The sequence below is a fragment of the Crinia signifera genome, chromosome 3 (genome assembly GCF_055691185.1).
Source record: "Crinia signifera chromosome 3, ASM5569118v1, whole genome shotgun sequence".
NCBI lineage: Eukaryota > Metazoa > Chordata > Amphibia > Anura > Myobatrachidae > Crinia > Crinia signifera.
In genome coordinates, this window is record NC_139219.1 from 60,565,101 (window position 1) to 60,582,202 (window position 17,102).

Genomic DNA, 17,102 nt, shown 5'->3' on the forward strand with positions numbered 1-17,102 from the left:
TGGGAAAGCCCTGTGCTATGAAAAGCTGTCCTCTCTCCGCTGACGGCAACGGGCAGGGGGAAAGCCGCTCAGTGTGTATTTAGATATGACCAGCCAGATTGGACAATAAGGGGGACATTTACCAAAATGGATTCGTAGAAAAAAGGTGTATTCGTAGGGAGAAATACACCTTTTTTTTACGAATTTGTATTTTCAGGATTTACAATCCCAAAAATACAACAATTCGTATTCCTAAAGATGGAACATTCGTATTTGTATTTACAAATAGGAATGTCCTACACCATCGATAGGATACGACAGAAATCACCATTCAAAAGAATGGTGGTTCCTGATGTACTAAGCAGCCGTACTGACACCCACGCAAATACGACAGGAAAATAGAACACCATTTTCCTGTTCTATTTGCGTTTTAGCCTGCACGGATCAGTCATATCCGTGCAGGCTGCGGTGTAAAAAAATAGAAAAAAAAAATAAATATTAAAAAAAAAATCGGCGTGGGGTCCCCCCCACAGCTGTAACCAGCACCAGGCTGACGGAGCCGGGGCCGGTAATTAAAAATCAGGGAACCCAACAAATAGGGGTTCCCCGATTTTTAACAACCAGCCCCAGGCTCCAGGTCCGGGGCTGGTTCCCAAAATACGGGGGACAAAATTACTAGGGGTCCCCCGTATTTCAAGAACCAGTCCCAGGCACAACCAGCCAGCAGGGTAATGTCACAGCCGGGGGACACTTATAATATAAGGTCCCGCGGCCAAAACATTAACCCTACCGACCAGTCAGCCTGGCCAGGGGCCCTGGGGGAGTGGGGACCCCCCCAATGAAGGGGTCCCCCCTCCAGGACTTACCTGACCAGGCTGAAGCCTGGTACTGTCCCCGATGCCCCTGGGCGGTGGGCATCGGGCTGATTATGGTGTAAAAAAATAGATTAAACTATTGTTTTTTACTGTGGCACTACAAGTGCCAGCAAGCCTCCCCAGCAAGCTGGGACTTGGAGAACCACAAGTCCCAGCCTGCTGGGCAATAAAAGGGCCCGCTGGCACTTGTAGTTCCACAGTTAAAAAAATAGTACACAAAACACACTGACACACTTTTAAAATAAAACTTTAATACATACAAAGCCCACACATACTGATACTTACCTATCTTCTTTCCGTAGGTAGCCCTGATGTCCTGGTCCTGTGTCGTCATCTTCTGGTCCTGTGTCGTCTTCTGCCTCCATGTCGACCGTCGCTGTCGCCGTCCGGATCCGACGAAATCCATTTGGGAAGCTGTGGAAGGAAACCATACTCACCTGTCCCAGCGCGACGTAGTCCAGGTAAGTGTCTTGGCAAAAACACAAACCGACACCCCGAAACCAGTCCTGCGTCGTATGCAACTGTAGGGGAAATACCAATACGAAAAACTAGGTTTTTCATATTGGTAAATTTCCCCCTAAGTCTCTAGGTCAGTGTTTTTCAACCACTGTGCCGTGGAACACTAGTGTGCCTTGAGCTGTTCTCAAGTGTGCCCCCAGATCTAGAGATACCCAAACCAATTTATAGCCACCACCAGTTCAACGGTTATTTACTGGTCTCTTGTTTTCTTATAGGGCCAATGTAGTTTATTTTTGTTTCCTGTGGGGACGAGTGTGATTGTGTTTTATATGGGGGCCAATAGGTTTGTTTTTTTTCCTATGGGGGCCAATGTATTCTGCCCTGTGGGGATCTTATGGTATGCCTTGCCAATTAAAATCTTATTTAGTGTAATAAGGTAAGGTAATAAGGTTGAAAATCACTGTTATAGGTGTATGGCCAGCTTTAGTTTGGGAATATCTGGTTTAGACTCTAATTATGCTGCTGGGGATTATGAAGATGAACTGCGATAAACTGGGTACCCAGGCCTATAAATGATTGTTGCATTTCCATCAATTTTAATTTTATTTTGTAACACGTGTACAACATGTATCTGTATGAATTTGTATCTGAAATTATTTCATTTTCTCTATCATTCTTATGGGATACAGGGAAGTCGTTCTTAACGATGGGGAAAAGAGCATATCTGAAGGAGACAGGCACATTTAAAACTTTATACTGGGTGTACTGGCTCCTCCCCTCTGCTCCCCTCCAGTTTGAGAACTGTGCCTCAGGAGAAGCACACATCAGGAAGAGCTCCAGAGAGTTTTATCTTCTGTTTAATTTCTTTATTGTCACACCAGGGGTCTGAGTCGACGAGACTGAGACCTCTGGTGGGGACCTGGACCGGTACCTGAACCGGGGAGGTTGGAGAGGACCCTTGCGCATGGGATGCGTGACAGTGCACCCGAAGCCAATAAATAGTCAGTGGTAAAATACAACCGAGTTTTATTTAGCAGATGGTTGTATATATAAACAGGCAGTAAAGTATGCAGGAGATGATATACAGTCTGTACAGATAGCAATACTTTACAGATGGATGATGTGGAATCGATGGTGGAACATCGGGTACTGAATGGTAGACTGTGGGTCCGGAGTAACGGACGGGAACTGGAGGATGGAGATCCGGAGTATCGGACTTATGGACGATGATGGAACATCGATGGTGAGCGATGATGGAACATCGGATAGGAGACTGTGGGTCCGGAATGACGGACGGAAGCTTAGAAGCTGGAGATCCGGAGTATCGGACTTACAGATGATTTCGGAGCATCGATGGTGGGCGATGTTGGAACATCGGAAGGACCAGAGTCCCGGAGCTAGGCTTGATCGCTGGGATGTCGAAGCAGGAACACAGGTGATGGAATAACCTGGACTTCACAGGAGATGGAATGCCTGGAATACACTGCAGCAGAGAAGACAACACCAGCAGGAAATACACTTGCACGGAGACAAGGACAGCTGACCATACACTGGAGACAACTGAAGCACTAGCAATGGTTCTGAGAGCTCCCAGCATACTTATACCCACTGAGTGGCCAGGATTGGCCGGGCAGGTATGACTGGGAGATCAGAACCATCAGGATTGGACAGAGCAAACATGTGACTGGGAAGAACATGGCAGCCCCCATGTCTGCTATGGCGGGAAAGTGTGTTTGTGCACGCCATGCTTGTTACTGGGAGCAATGGCGGCGGACAGACGGATTGCCGTGCACTTGGTACTGTCACTGGGAGATAGGAGAGCGGTGCGCCGCGCAGCCGCGGACTCAGCAGTGCTGAGAGGACTGGAGGATGGCAGCAGAGATGGCGCACGGCAGACAGGACGCCGGCAGGGATGACATCTGGACCGCAAGCTGAACCTGCGGAGGCACCTAGCCGGTAAGAAAGTCTGTCTGAGAGCACGGATCGTAACAGCACCCCCCCTTTAAGGGTGGCCCCAGGACACCTTTTAGGCTTGCAGGGAAACTTGGAGTGGAACGCCCGGATGAGTCTGGGAGCATGGACATCGATGGCATTGGTCCATGAACGTTCTTCGGGGCCGTAGCCCTTCCAATCGATCAAATACTGCAGACGACCATATCGGATGCGAGATTCCAAGATTTTACTGACCTCATATTCTGTTCCACGCTGGGTGCAAACCTTAGGAGCCTTGGGGAGCTTGGAATGAAAGCGATTCAGAACCAGCGGCTTGAGCAGCGAAATGTGGAATGTAGCTGGAACTTTCAAATAAGGCGGCAACTTGAGCTTGTAAGCTACAGGATTGACGACTCGCTCAACTGGAAATGGACCAATATATCGGGGAGCGAACTTCATAGATGGCACTTTCAATCGAAGATTCTTGGTTGACAACCAGACACGATCTCCTGGACGGAGGGCTGGCACAGCTCTGCGTTTCCTGTCGGCAAATTTTTTGTACCTGCTTGAAGCTTTCAGGAGTGAAGAACGAATGAGCTTCCAGGATTTAATGAATTGCCGGATGGTCGTGTCGACCGCTGGAACAGAGGACACAGGTTGCAGAGTGAAGTCAGGAACTCGAGGATGAAACCCATAGTTGGCAAGAAATGGAGTGACATTTGATGAAGAATGATATTGGTTATTATGGCAGAATTCTGCCCATGGAAGAAGTTGAGCCCAGTCATCTTGGGAGGAAGAGACATATGTGCGGAGAAATGCTTCAAGGTCCTGATTCACTCTCTCCGTTTGGCCATTTGTTTGAGGGTGATAGGCTGTGGAGAACTTTAGCTTGATTTGAAGCAGGGAGCACAGGCTTTGCCAGAATTTGGCTACGAATTGGACTCCTCTATCAGAGATAATTTCAAGAGGCAGCCCATGAAGCTTGAATATCTCTTTGATGAAGAGCTGTGACAGCTTGGAAGCTGACGGAAGACCGGTGAGGGGAACGAAGTGAGCCATCTTGGTGAACCGATCAACAATCACCCAGATGGTGGTGAACTTGTCAGACTCTGGAAGATCAGTTACAAAGTCCATAGATATATGCGTCCAAGGACGATGTGGCACTGACAGTGGCATCAATTGCCCAGGAGGAGACTGACGACTGGTCTTGTGCTGAGCACATTTAGCACAAGAGGAGACAAAGTCCTGTACATCCTGTTTGAGGGACGGCCACCAGTAGGACCTGGTGATAAACTCGTAAGTTTTCTGAATGCCTGCATGGCCAGCAAATTTTGAAGAATGCGCCCAACAAAGCAACTTCTTCCTTAGAGCTGGCTTTACATATCTTTTCCCTGTAGGGGGCGTGAGATTTGAAACTCCCGTTGCGGAGAAGGCCACTGGATCAATAATGAAATGTTGATGTGTGGACTTTAACTCACTATCTTGCTCCCATGAGCGGGAAAGGGCATCAGCTTTTCGATTTTGTGTCCCTGGACAGAATGACAGCTTGAATCGGAACCTGGAAAAGAAAAGTGTCCATCTGGCTTGACGGGGATTTAAACATTGAGCAGACTTGAGATACAGAAGATTCTTGTGGTCTGTGATAATTGTGATCTCATGGACAGCGCCCTCTAGAAGATATCTCCATTCTTCTAATGCCAACTTGATGGCGAGGAGCTCTTGATCGCCGATGGCATAGTTACGCTCTGCAGGCAGGAACTTGCGAGAGTAAAACCCACAGGGATGAAGACGTCCATCGGGCGCTTTCTGCGAGAGGACTGCCCCAACACCCATGGAGGAGGCGTCAACCTCGAGAATAAAGGGCAAGGTGGTATCAGGTTGTCTTAAGACAGGAGCTGAAGTGAACCTCTGCTTCAACAGATGAAAGGCTTCGATGGCTTCTGCCGGCCACTTCGCTGGATTAGACCCTTTTTTCGTTAGGCAGTGATGGGCGCCACAATAGAAGAGAAATTACGGATGAATTTTCTGTAATAATTGGCAAAACCCAGGAAACGTTGAATACCTTTCAGCGAAGAGGGAATTGGCCAATCTTGGATGGCCTGCAGTTTTCCTGGGTCCATTTATAGACCAGAACCAGAGACAATGTACCCTAGGAAGGGTATAGACTTCACCTCGAAGACACACTTCTCCAGTTTGCAGTAGAGATGATTAACTCGCAGCCGGGACAGAACCTCTTTGACCCAATAACGATGTTCTGTGATGTTATTGTCGTAGATTAAAATGTCATCGAGATATACAACTACATGTCGATACAGAATGTCCCGAAAAATCTCATTGACATAGTGCTGGAACACGGCTGGGGCATTGCTGAGCCCGAAGGGCATGACGAGGTACTCATAGTGGCCATCTCTGGTATTAAACGCCGTCTTCCACTCGTCGCCCTCTCGTATGCGGATGAGATTATATGCGCCCCTCAGGTCGAGTTTCGTGAAGATGGTTGCACCGCTGACACGGTTAAACAGCTCGGTGATGAGGGGCAACGGGTATCAGTTCTTTACTGTGATGTCATTGAGGCCGCGATAATCAATGCAGGGACGTAGGCCTCCATCCTTCTTCTTTACGAAAAAGAATCCTGCGCCAGCAGGAGAAGTCGAAGGACGGATGAATCCCTTTGCCAGATTTTCCTTGATGTAGTCGGTCATGGCTTGAGTCTCTGGAAGAGAGAGAGGATAGGTTCTACCTCTGGGTGGTTCTTTGCCTGGGATAAGGTCGATAGGGCAATCCCACGGTCTGTGAGGAGGTAGAATATCCGCGCCAGACTTGCTGAATACATCTGAGTACTCTTGGTAGGGAAGAGGCGGAAGGTCTGCTGCATCGGCTGAAGAATGACGAGCTGGGAGTACCTTTTGGAGACAGGTACCGGAGCAGGAAGGATTCCAGGAAAGGATTTCGGATGTCTTCCAATCAAGGCGAGGATTGTGAAGACGGAGCCAGGGTAAACCCAGAACCAGAGCATGAGTGGCTCGGGGTAAAACCAGGAAGGACAAAAGTTCAGTGTGCAGGACTCCCACTTTCACTGTAAGTGGCAAAGTTCTGCGGGAGACTGTCGCATCAGGAATCCTACTGCCATCCACAGCAGTAAGGAAGACAGTCTTGGAAAGACTTTCAGTGGGCAACCCCCACTTGCGGACCAGTTCTGCAGTGACGAAGTTGCCAGCGGCACCGGAATCAAGAAGTGCGGAGACAGTCTTGAAATGCTGACCAACTTGTAGGGAAACTGGAAGGACGCAATCAGTTGCTGATGGAGAGGACTTAATTACTCCTAGCCTACCCTCTCCTTGACGGGCTAGGAGGAGGAGTTTTCCTGACGCTTTGGGCATGCAGAAATTTGATGTGCAGGATCGGCACAATACAGACAGAGCTGTGCCAACCGATGACGTCGTCGTTCTCCTGGGGTCAAACGGAAGCGGTTTATCTCCATTGGTTCTTCTTTGGAATGAGCCACGGGAGCAGCAGGTAAAGAAGGCGGAGGAGTTGGCTCTTTAACTGGAGCGCTCTTGTGACGTTCTACAGCCCTCTCTCGAAAGCGTAGGTCTACTTTGATACATAATGATATAAGGTCATCTGAGGGTAAGTCTCTGGTAGCGAGTTCATCCTTAATACGGTCGGACAGACCATGCCAGAAAGCTGCGTATAAGGCCCCATCACACCAGGAGAGTTCAGAAGCCAGAATCTGGAATTGGACCAGATATTGCCCGACGGAGCGGGATCCCTGTCTGAGACGGAGGAGTTCAGTGGAGGCGGATGCTGATCGCCCAGGCTCATCGAAGATGCGCCGGAATGTTGACACAAAGTCCTTGTAGTTAGACAAGATGGCATCAGATCTTTCCCATAAAGGGGACGCCCATTCTAACGCTGCTCCACACAGGAGGGAGATGATGTAGGCGATCTTGACCCTTTCAGTAGGGAAGTTGCTGGGTTGCAGCTCAAAGTGAATCTCACACTGATTGAGAAAACCTCGGCAGGTTTTGGGGTTCCCATCATACTTTGTGGGGACAGACAGATGAAGGCGAGGTGCAGCAGCCATTACAGGAGGATGAACTGGACTTGGAATTTCACTGACAGGCTCAGGGCCACTGAGAGTGGTCTGTAGTTTATCCAGCCGGGAAGACAGATCTTGCAGACAATGAATCACTTGGCTCTGCGCAGCCTCTTGCTGATCCAAGCGAACAGCCAGTTGCTGTACAGGGCTGGATGGTGATGCTTGGCTTGCGGCTGGATCCATTTGGCTAGTGCTTACTGTCACACCAGGGGTCTGAGTCGACGAGACTGAGACCTCTGGTGGGGACCTGGACCGGTACCTGAACCGGGGAGGTTGGAGAGGACCCTTGCGCATGGGATGCGCGACAGTGCACCCGAAGCCAATAAATAGTCAGTGGTAAAATACAACCGAGTTTTATTTAGCAGATGGTTGTATATATAAACAGGCAGTAAAGTATGCAGGAGATGATATACAGTCTGTACAGATAGCAATACTTTACAGATGGATGATGTGGAATCGATGGTGGAACATCGGGTACTGAATGGTAGACTGTGGGTCCGGAGTAACGGACGGGAACTGGAGGATGGAGATCCGGAGTATCGGACTTATGGACGATGATGGAACATCGATGGTGAGCGATGATGGAACATCGGATAGGAGACTGTGGGTCCGGAATGACGGACGGAAGCTTGGAAGCTGGAGATCCGGAGTATCGGACTTACAGATGATGTCGGAGCATCGATGGTGGGCGATGTTGGAACATCGGAAGGACCAGAGTCCCGGAGCTAGGCTTGATCGCTGGGATGTCGAAGCAGGAACAAAGGTGATGGAATAACCTGGACTTCACAGGAGATGGAATGCCTGGAATACACTGCAGCAGAGAAGACAACACCAGCAGGAAATACACTTGCACGGAGACAAGGACAGCTGACCATACACTGGAGACAACTGAAGCACTAGCAATGGTTCTGAGAGCTCCCAGCATACTTATACCCACTGAGTGGCCAGGATTGGCCGGGCAGGTATGACTGGGAGATCAGAACCATCAGGATTGGACAGATCAAACATGTGACTGGGAAGAACATGGCAGCCCCCATGTCTGCTATGGCGGGAAAGTGTGTTTGTGCACGCCATGCTTGTTACTGGGAGCAATGGCGGCGGACAGACGGATTGCCGTGCACTTGGTACTGTCACTGGGAGACTCAGCAGCGCTGAGAGGACTGGAGGATGGCAGCAGAGATGGCGCACGGCAGACAGGACGCCGGCAGGGATGACATCTGGACCGCAAGCTGAACCTGAGGAGGCACCTAGCCGGTAAAAAAGTCTGTCTGAGAGCTCGGATCGTGACATTTATTATTTTGGGGCTGCTGTTTTGGACTTAACAGCAGTCCTGCGTCGTGGGAGACTAGGGGAAGGGTTCAGCTGCTGGCCACTTCAAGGTACCGAGCTGTCCCTGCAACAGGACCACTGTCCTGAGTGGGTGTTGTTACCGCGGGCATTGCGCTGCAGCGCGCACACCCCTGGCATGCCGCACACCCCTAGTCCAGTCTGAAGACGTCAGTGGTGAGTATTACCCTGGGGTCCCCCGCCGTGGGGTCCCCGGGTTACTGTGCGGCAAGATGGCGGCGGTATCGGCGGTGCCCTGCACAGGGACCGCACAACCCTCTGCCTACACTGGGACAGGGTACTGCCTCCTGTATTGTCCAGGGCAGTTACCAAAGAGGTTTGGACATTCCCCAATGTCAGTCTCAGTATAAAACGCAGGTAAGCTCCGGCGCCATTGCGCTGGGCGAAGCTTACCCAGAGTGGGACCAAGCTCTGTGAGGGCGCCAAAACCTGCTTCCTGCTTCTTCCCTGGCTGCTGGAAACGCCATTATACTGCTCCAGACACTCCTCAGCGGTGTGGAACAAAGGGAATCTGCTTGCAGAGACAGCTTCAGGTTTTCAGCGCTTGTGTACTTGTACACTTGCCTGCATACACTGTAAAGTACTGTTAACATTACTGTACTGGTTACCAGCTCTTAAAATCGGAGAGCTAAGGTTGTTTGGTGTATTGGTCCCCTCCATTATCCTCTGTACACCACCCCACTAGCTTGTTAAGCTGTACATGATCAGATATAACTACACATAGTAATTATCTGGATAAATCACACTGCATATCCACTGTGTTTGCGCTGTGTGTGAGGGGAGACTGTTTGTTTGTCACAATGGTGAGAAAACTTACATGTATGGTGTGCAGTGATAAGTTTGTGCCAGCATCTTCATCACAAGTTACTTGTGGGCCATATATGTCCCCACATAGCAGTTCGGTCCCCCCACAACTTACTGGGCAGCAGAGTAGCACACAGGACAGCTCACAAGAGCCTGCCTGGGCAGCAGGGATGAAAGCCATGCTTGAAACTGTAACTACACAGTTAACTGCTACTGCAGCACAGACCCAGAGGGTGCAGAGGGAGCTTGCTATCCTTTCTGCCAGAGTTGATATAATCACTCCTACCCCCAGGGGCGGATTGGCCATTATATCCACCGGGAGGTTTCCCGGGAGGCCGAGGCCAGTGAGGCCGAAAATGAAATACAGAAAATAATTCACCTACTCTCCCCGAGTCATTCCCTGGCCGGGCCGTCCCCTCCCCATGTATTATTCATAAGCATTGATTCGCCGCTGCTGGATGTAGCTCAGCCTCCGCCTGCCCACTGTCCTCCTCTCGCACCGCTGCCCCGCCTCCTCCTCTCCATATAGTACATTAGACAGGCCCTGGGGAGGTGTGCACCAAGGGACACATGCCAGGAGGACCTACAGAATACTCCCCAAGCAGGACACTCCCCCCTTCCGCACAAGCATGAATGCACTCCCCCCTCCCGCCCCGAGCAGCGCACTCACCCTCCCGCCTCGATCAGCACCCCCCCCCCTCCCGTCCCGAGCAGTGCACTCACCCCTTCAGCCCCCTAGTCAAATTATGAGGGGAGCCGCGGCCGGGACCGAAAAGGGGCGGGGCTTCGGTCAGAGGGGCGGAGCTAACAGGGCTACAAGGGAGCTGGCTGATGATGGAAGACTGACTGATAGAAAAATGGAAGACTGACTGATTGATGGAAAAGGCAACAGGTCAGGAGAGAATGAGCTGCCTGCCACCTGAACTAGGTGAGTAACATGTGATTGTAATGCAACTGGTGTCGGCATATGTACAGGAAGCTCTACTGGTGTCGGCAAGCGGTGTCGGCATATGTACAGGCAGCGCTACTACCGCCAGCGGGAAAAAGAAGTTATTCACTAGGAATAATCAGGCGCCTGGTACTGGTGTGGGCATATGTACAGGCAGCACTACTAGTGACAGCAACTGGTGTGGGCATATGTACATGAAGCACAACTACTGTCAGCAACTGGTGTCGGCATATGTACAGGCAGGCATGCTACTACCGTCAGCAACCGGTGTGGGCGTTATATATAAGCAGCGCTACTCCTGTCGGCAACTGGTGTGGGTGTTACGTATAAGCAGCGCTACTCCTGTCGGCAATTGGTGTGGGCGTTACACATAAGCGGCGCTACTCCTTTCGGCAACTGGTGTGGGGTTACATATAAGCAGCGTTACTCCTGTCGGCAATTGGTGTGGGCGTAACGCATAAGCAGCGCTACTCCTGTCGGCAATTGATGTTGGCGTTACGCATAAGCAGCGCTACTACTGTCAGTAACTGGTGTGGGGGTTACATATAAGCAGTGCTACTCCTGTCGACAATTGGTGTGGGCGTTACGCATAAGCAGCGCTACTCCTGTCGGCAATTGGTGTGGGGGTTACGTATAAGCAGCGCTACTACTGTCGGCAATTGGTGTGGGCGTTATGCACAAGCAGCGCTACTCCTGTCGGCAACTGGTGTGGGGGTTACGCATAAGCAGCGCTAATACTGTCGGCAGCTGGTGTGGGGGTTACATATAAGCAGCGCTACTCCTGTCGGCAATTAGTGTGGGGGTTAAGTATAAGTTGCGCTACTACTGTCGGCAATTGGTGTGGGGGTTACGTATAAGCAGCGCTACTCCTGTCGGCAACTGGTGTGGGTGTTACGCATAAGCAGCGATACTACTGTCGGCAATTGGTGTGGGCGTTATATATAAGCAGCGCTACTCCTGTCGTTAATTGGTGTGGGTGTTAAGCATAAGCAGCGCTACTCCTGTCGGCAAATGGCGTGGGCGTTATATATAAGCAGCGCTACTCCTGTCGGCAGCTGGTGTGGACGTTACACATAAGCATCGCTACTCCTGTCGGCAATTGATGTGGGGGTTACGTATAAGCAGCTCTACTCCTGTCGGCAGCTGGTGTGGACGTTACACATAAGCATCGCTACTCCTGTCGGCAATTGGTGTGGGCGTTATATATAAGCAGTGCTACTCCTGTCGGCAATTGGTGTGGGCATTACGCATAAGCAGCGCTACTCCTGTCGGCAGCTGGTGTGGGGGTTAAGTATAAGCAGCGCTACTCCTGTCGCCAATTGGTGTGGGCGTTACACATAAGCAGCGCTACTCCTGTCAGCAACTGGTGTGGGTGTTACGCATAAGCAGCGCTACTCCTGTCGGCAACTGGTGTGGGTGTTATATATAAGCAGCACTACTCCTGTCGGCAATTGGTGTGGGTGTTACTCATAAGCAGCGATACTTCTGTCGGCAACTGGTGTGGGCACTACATATAAGCAGCACTACTACTGTCGGCAACTGGTGTGGGGGTTACGTATAAGCAGCGCTACTCCTGACGGCAAATGGCGTGGGGGTTACGTATAAGCAGCGCTACTCCTGTCGGCAAATGGTGTGGGTGTTACGTATAAGCAGCGATACTACTGTCGGCAATTGGTGTGGGCGTTATATATAAGCAGCACTACTCCTGTCGGCAATTGGTGTGGGCGTTATATATAAGCAGTGCTACTCCTGTCGGTAACTGGTGTGGGTGTTACTCATAAGCAGCGATACTTCTGTCGGCAACTGGTGTGGGCACTACATATAAGCAGCACTACTCCTGTCGGCAAATGGCATGGGGGTTACGTATAAGCAGCGCTACTCCTGTCGGCAAATGGTGTGGGCGTTACATATAAGCAGCGCTACTCCTGTCAGGATCTGGTGTGGGGGTTATTTATAAGCAGCGCTCCTCCTGTTGGCCTATGGTGTGGGGGTTACGTATAAGCAGCGCTACTCCTGTCGGCAACTGGTGTGGGGGTTACGCATAAGCAGCGCTACTCCTGTCAGTAACTGGTGTGGGGGTTACGCATAAGCAGCGCTACTCCTGTCGGCAATTGATGTGGGGGTTACGTATAAGCAGCTCTACTCCTGTTGGCAACTGGTGTGGGTGTTACGTATAAGCAGCGCTACTACTGTCGGCATCTGATGTAGGGGTTACGTATAAGCAGTGCTACTACTGTCGGCATCTGGTGTAGGGGTTACGTATAAGCAGCGCTACTACTGTCGGCAACTGGTGTGGGGGTTACGTATAAGCAGCGCTACTACTGTCGGCAACTGGTGTGGGGGTTACGTATAAGCAGCGCTACTCCTGTCGGCAACTGGTGTGGGGGTTACGTATAAGCAGCGATACTACTGTCGGCAACTGGTGTGGGGGTTACGTATAAGTTGCGCTACTACTGTCGGTAACTGGGCATTTTATATATATATGGAGTGGTCTGGCACTCTGGATGAAATTAACAGCCACCAGGGTGCCTTCCTAAAGGGTTAATAGTACTGGCTTTGGATTCAAAAAGGTGGAATCACGAGGCGCACTCTCCGGATTTTTTTGAAAAAAATGAATTCAATCGCAGCATGCAGGAAATAGAATAGCTATGACCTGAGTTTTTCACCTATTTTCTGTATGCTGCGATTTAATACATTTTTTTTCAAAAGTGCCACCTCGTGATTCTACGTTTGTGAATCCAAAGCCAGTCATATATATATATTTGTCCAAGTATCCCTGGTTGGGGATAAAGGGGGTTATTCACATTTGTTCGATCCTCCGTTCTTTCGCACGGAGGACCGATGTTGCGTTTCTGCGCAAGTGCAGACGTAGGGTGTGTGCACCCATGGCAAACTTTCGGTTCTGGGGGGGGGTGGAGAAAGGCGGGGGCGCAGGGCTGCCCCATGGGTTCCATGTTATGCTGGCTCCGCCCATTAATGATTTGCTACCGCCCACATGAGGCCACTTCCAGATATTTTCCAGGGCCACTTTTATTCCCCAATCCGCCCCTGCCTACCCCTGGGGATACTCGTAGGAGAAGTGCCCCCTCTCAAACTCCTGATTCTGGGGCTGATGATGGGGATGATGATGATGATGTGGGAGATGCAGACGCAGGTGATGAGGAGCCTGATGTTTCACAGTCACTGCTGCGGGGCACAGAGCCATTAATTATGGCAATCAGGGAGGTGTTGGACCTTCCCTTAGCTGAATCCTCTGAAGGGGATGCTTTCTTTGCTACTCAGAAAAAGCAACAGGGGGTTTTCCTGAGCAGTCTGACCTGGAAAGTACTTTCAAGTCAGCATGGAAAAACCCAGAAATGAGGTTTAAAGTGGCTAAGAAATTTAGAGTCACGTTCCCTTTTGATCCTGGGGGACGCAAGGTGTGGGAGGATCCACCGCAGGTTGATTCTTCTGTGTCTCGCTTAGCTAAAAAGATGGTGCTTCCAGTACCAGGGTCGTCTTCACTGAAAGACGCCACGGACAGAAAGGTTGAAAACACCCTTAAGTCCATGTTTACTGCTAGTGGTGCGTGTCAGCGTCCTGTCTTAGCAAGTTGTTATATGGCTAAGTCTATATACACGTGGGCCTCCCAGATTCAGGAAGGTCTTCTGGGTGACATGACAGTAGCGCAGGTGTCTAAAAAATTGCACCATATTCAGGACACAGCTAAAGTTCTGTGTGAAGCGCAGAAGGAGTTAGGAGCCATTAACGGCCGTAACTCAGCCATGGCGGTGTCAGGGCGCAGATCCCTCTGGCTGCGGCAGTGGGTAGCTGACGCTGACTCCAAACGGAGTGTAGAAAACCTCCCCTTTACAGGCGGCAGGTTGTTTGGGAGTGATTTAGATGAGTTAATCTCTAAAGCCACGGCAGGGAAGTCCACATTCCTGCCATCAACCCCACAGGTGCCCAAGCGTCCTTTTCAGTCTCACTCCCAGCAGTCCTTTCGGACAAGTAAATTCCGCCCTAAAGCCAGGGGTGGTTCAAATGCTGCCAGAGGCTCCCGGGGTAAATTCAGGAAGCCTTCTGCTTCGGCCACCTCAGAGCGGCCATCCGGGGCAGCTGCAGGTAAACCCGCAGCATGACGGTGGGGCTCCACCAATAGCTCCGGCAGAGGTGGGAGCCAGGCTGGCGTTCTTCGGCCATGTTTGGGAAGCCTCGTGCCTCAATGCTTGGATACAGGCTCTTATTACGCACGGCTACAAGCTGAAGTTTGCAGTACAGCCACCTCAGAGGTTCAGAGCCAGACTGGCGTTCTTCGGCCATGTTTGGGAAGCCTCGTGCCTCAATGCTTGGGTACAGGCTCTTATTACGCACGGCTACAAGCTGGAGTTTGCAGTACAGCCACTTCAGAGGTTCTTCAAATCAGGCCTTCCAGCATCCCCAGAGGACCAAGTGGTGTTGCAGCAAGCAATCCAAAAGCTGGTACAGGCCAGGGTGATAACCCCGGTCCCTCCCCTAGAGAGGGGGCAGGGTTATTACTCAAATTTATTTGTAGTCCCAAAACCGGACGGGTCAGTGCGCCCGATTCTGAATTTAAAATCCCTGAATCCCTTCTTGACGTTAACCAAGTTTAAGATGGAGTCCTTGCGGGCCGTTATAGCGGCACTGGAGGAGGGGGAGTTCTTGGCGTCCTTGGACGTAAAGGACGCCTACCTTCACATCCCAATATGGGCCGCTCATCAGAAATACCTGAAGTTTGTGCTACTGAACGATCACTATCAGTTCCGCACACTGCCGTTCGGCCTGTCCTCAGCCCCGCGCATATTCACCAAGGTGATGGCGGAGATGATGGTGGTTCTAAGGAAACAAGGTATTTGTGTAATACCATACTTGTACGACCTGCTGGTAAAGGCACGGTCGCCAGAGGAATTGCAGGCAGCCTTACAAGTTACCATACAGACCCTGTCGGGTCATGGTTTCCTCCTGAACTTAGCAAAGTCTACTCTGATCCCTTCACAGAGACTACAGTTCCTGGGGATGGTGCTGGACACGGCTCTAATGAGAGTGTCCCTGCCACAGGACAAAATTGTAGACATTCAACAGCTGGTCACAGACTTGTTGAAACCCCCCCAGGTGACGGTGCACCAGTGCATTATCCTGTTAGGAAAGATGGTGGCTTCCTTCGAGGCTCTCCAATTCGGGAGGTTTCACAGCAGGACCTTCCAGCTCGACCTCCTGAGCAAGTGGTCCGATTCACACCGCCAGATGCATCGGCGGATTGTGTTGTCATCTCGGTCAAGACTGTCACTACAGTGGTGGCTCCACATGCCCAACCTACAAGCAGGGCGGCGGATTGGCATCCAGGATTGGGTCTTAGTCACCACGGATGCGAGCCTCCTGGGTTGGGGTGCAGTGACCATGGGTCAGTCCTTTCAGGGCAAATGGACCCTATGGGAAACACGCCTCCACATCAACAACTTGAAATTACGTACTGCGTATTATGCACTTCTGAAGGCGGCCCCTCTCCTCAGCGGACAGGCGGTCCGCATCCAATCAGACAATGCCACTACTGTGGCGTTTCTGAACAGGCAGGGCGGGACCAAAAGCAGACCCTGCATGCGGGAAGCAACAAAGATCCTGTCCTGGGCAGAGAGTCACTGTCAGGCTCTTTCTGCCACATTCATACCCGGGGTGGACAACTGGGAAGCAGACTTACTCAGTCACCACGAGCTCCATCCCGGGGAATGGAGTCTACACCACCAGGTATTCAGTTCTCTGGTGGCTCGGTGGGGGACCCCACTAGTAGACTTGATGGCATCAAGACACAATTGGAAAGTATCCAGGTACTTCTCCAGGGCAAGAGACCCTTAGGCAGAAGGAGTGGACGCCCTCTCCATACCGTGGACATTCAACAGCCTGGTGTATGTCTTCCCACCGATTCCCCTAGTGGCTCGGGTGCTAAGGAAGATAAGAAGAGACGGAGCCGAGGTGATTCTTGTGGCTCCGGACTGGCCATGAAGAGCGTGGTACCCAGAGCTTCTAAGTCTGCAAAGGGACTCGTGGCGCCTACCTCTGCAAAGAGACCTGCTCATGCAAGGACTGTGCGTCTTCCAGGCCTTGGAACAGCTGCGTTTGACGGCCTGGAAGTTGAGCGGCAGATCCTGACACAGAAGGGATTTCACACTTCAGTCATCAAAACTATGACAAGTGCAAGAAAACCGGTAACGGCTGCACATTACCACCATATCTGGAAAAGATATGTGGGTTGGTGTGAGCAGGAAAAGTTTACTCCTTCGGAGTTTAAACTTGAAAGGTTTCTTAGATTTCTTCAATGAGGTCTGGACCTGGGCCTACGTTTAGGTTCCTTGAAGGTGCAGGTATCTGCACTATCTGTCTTTTTTCAAAAAAAGCTGGCTAATATACCTGAAGTGCAGACATTTCTGCAAGGAGTATTGCATATACAGCCTCCTTTTGTGGCCCCTACTCCACCATGGGACTTGGATGTCATTCTGACGTACCTAAAATCCTCCTGGTTTGAGCCATTGGAGGAAATTGATTTGAAATATCTAACATGGAAGACGGTGGTCTTACTAGCCCTAGCTTCGGCTAGGAGGGTCTCTGAGCTAGGGGCATTAACTTGCAAGAGCCCATACATTTATTTATTTATGTATTTGAT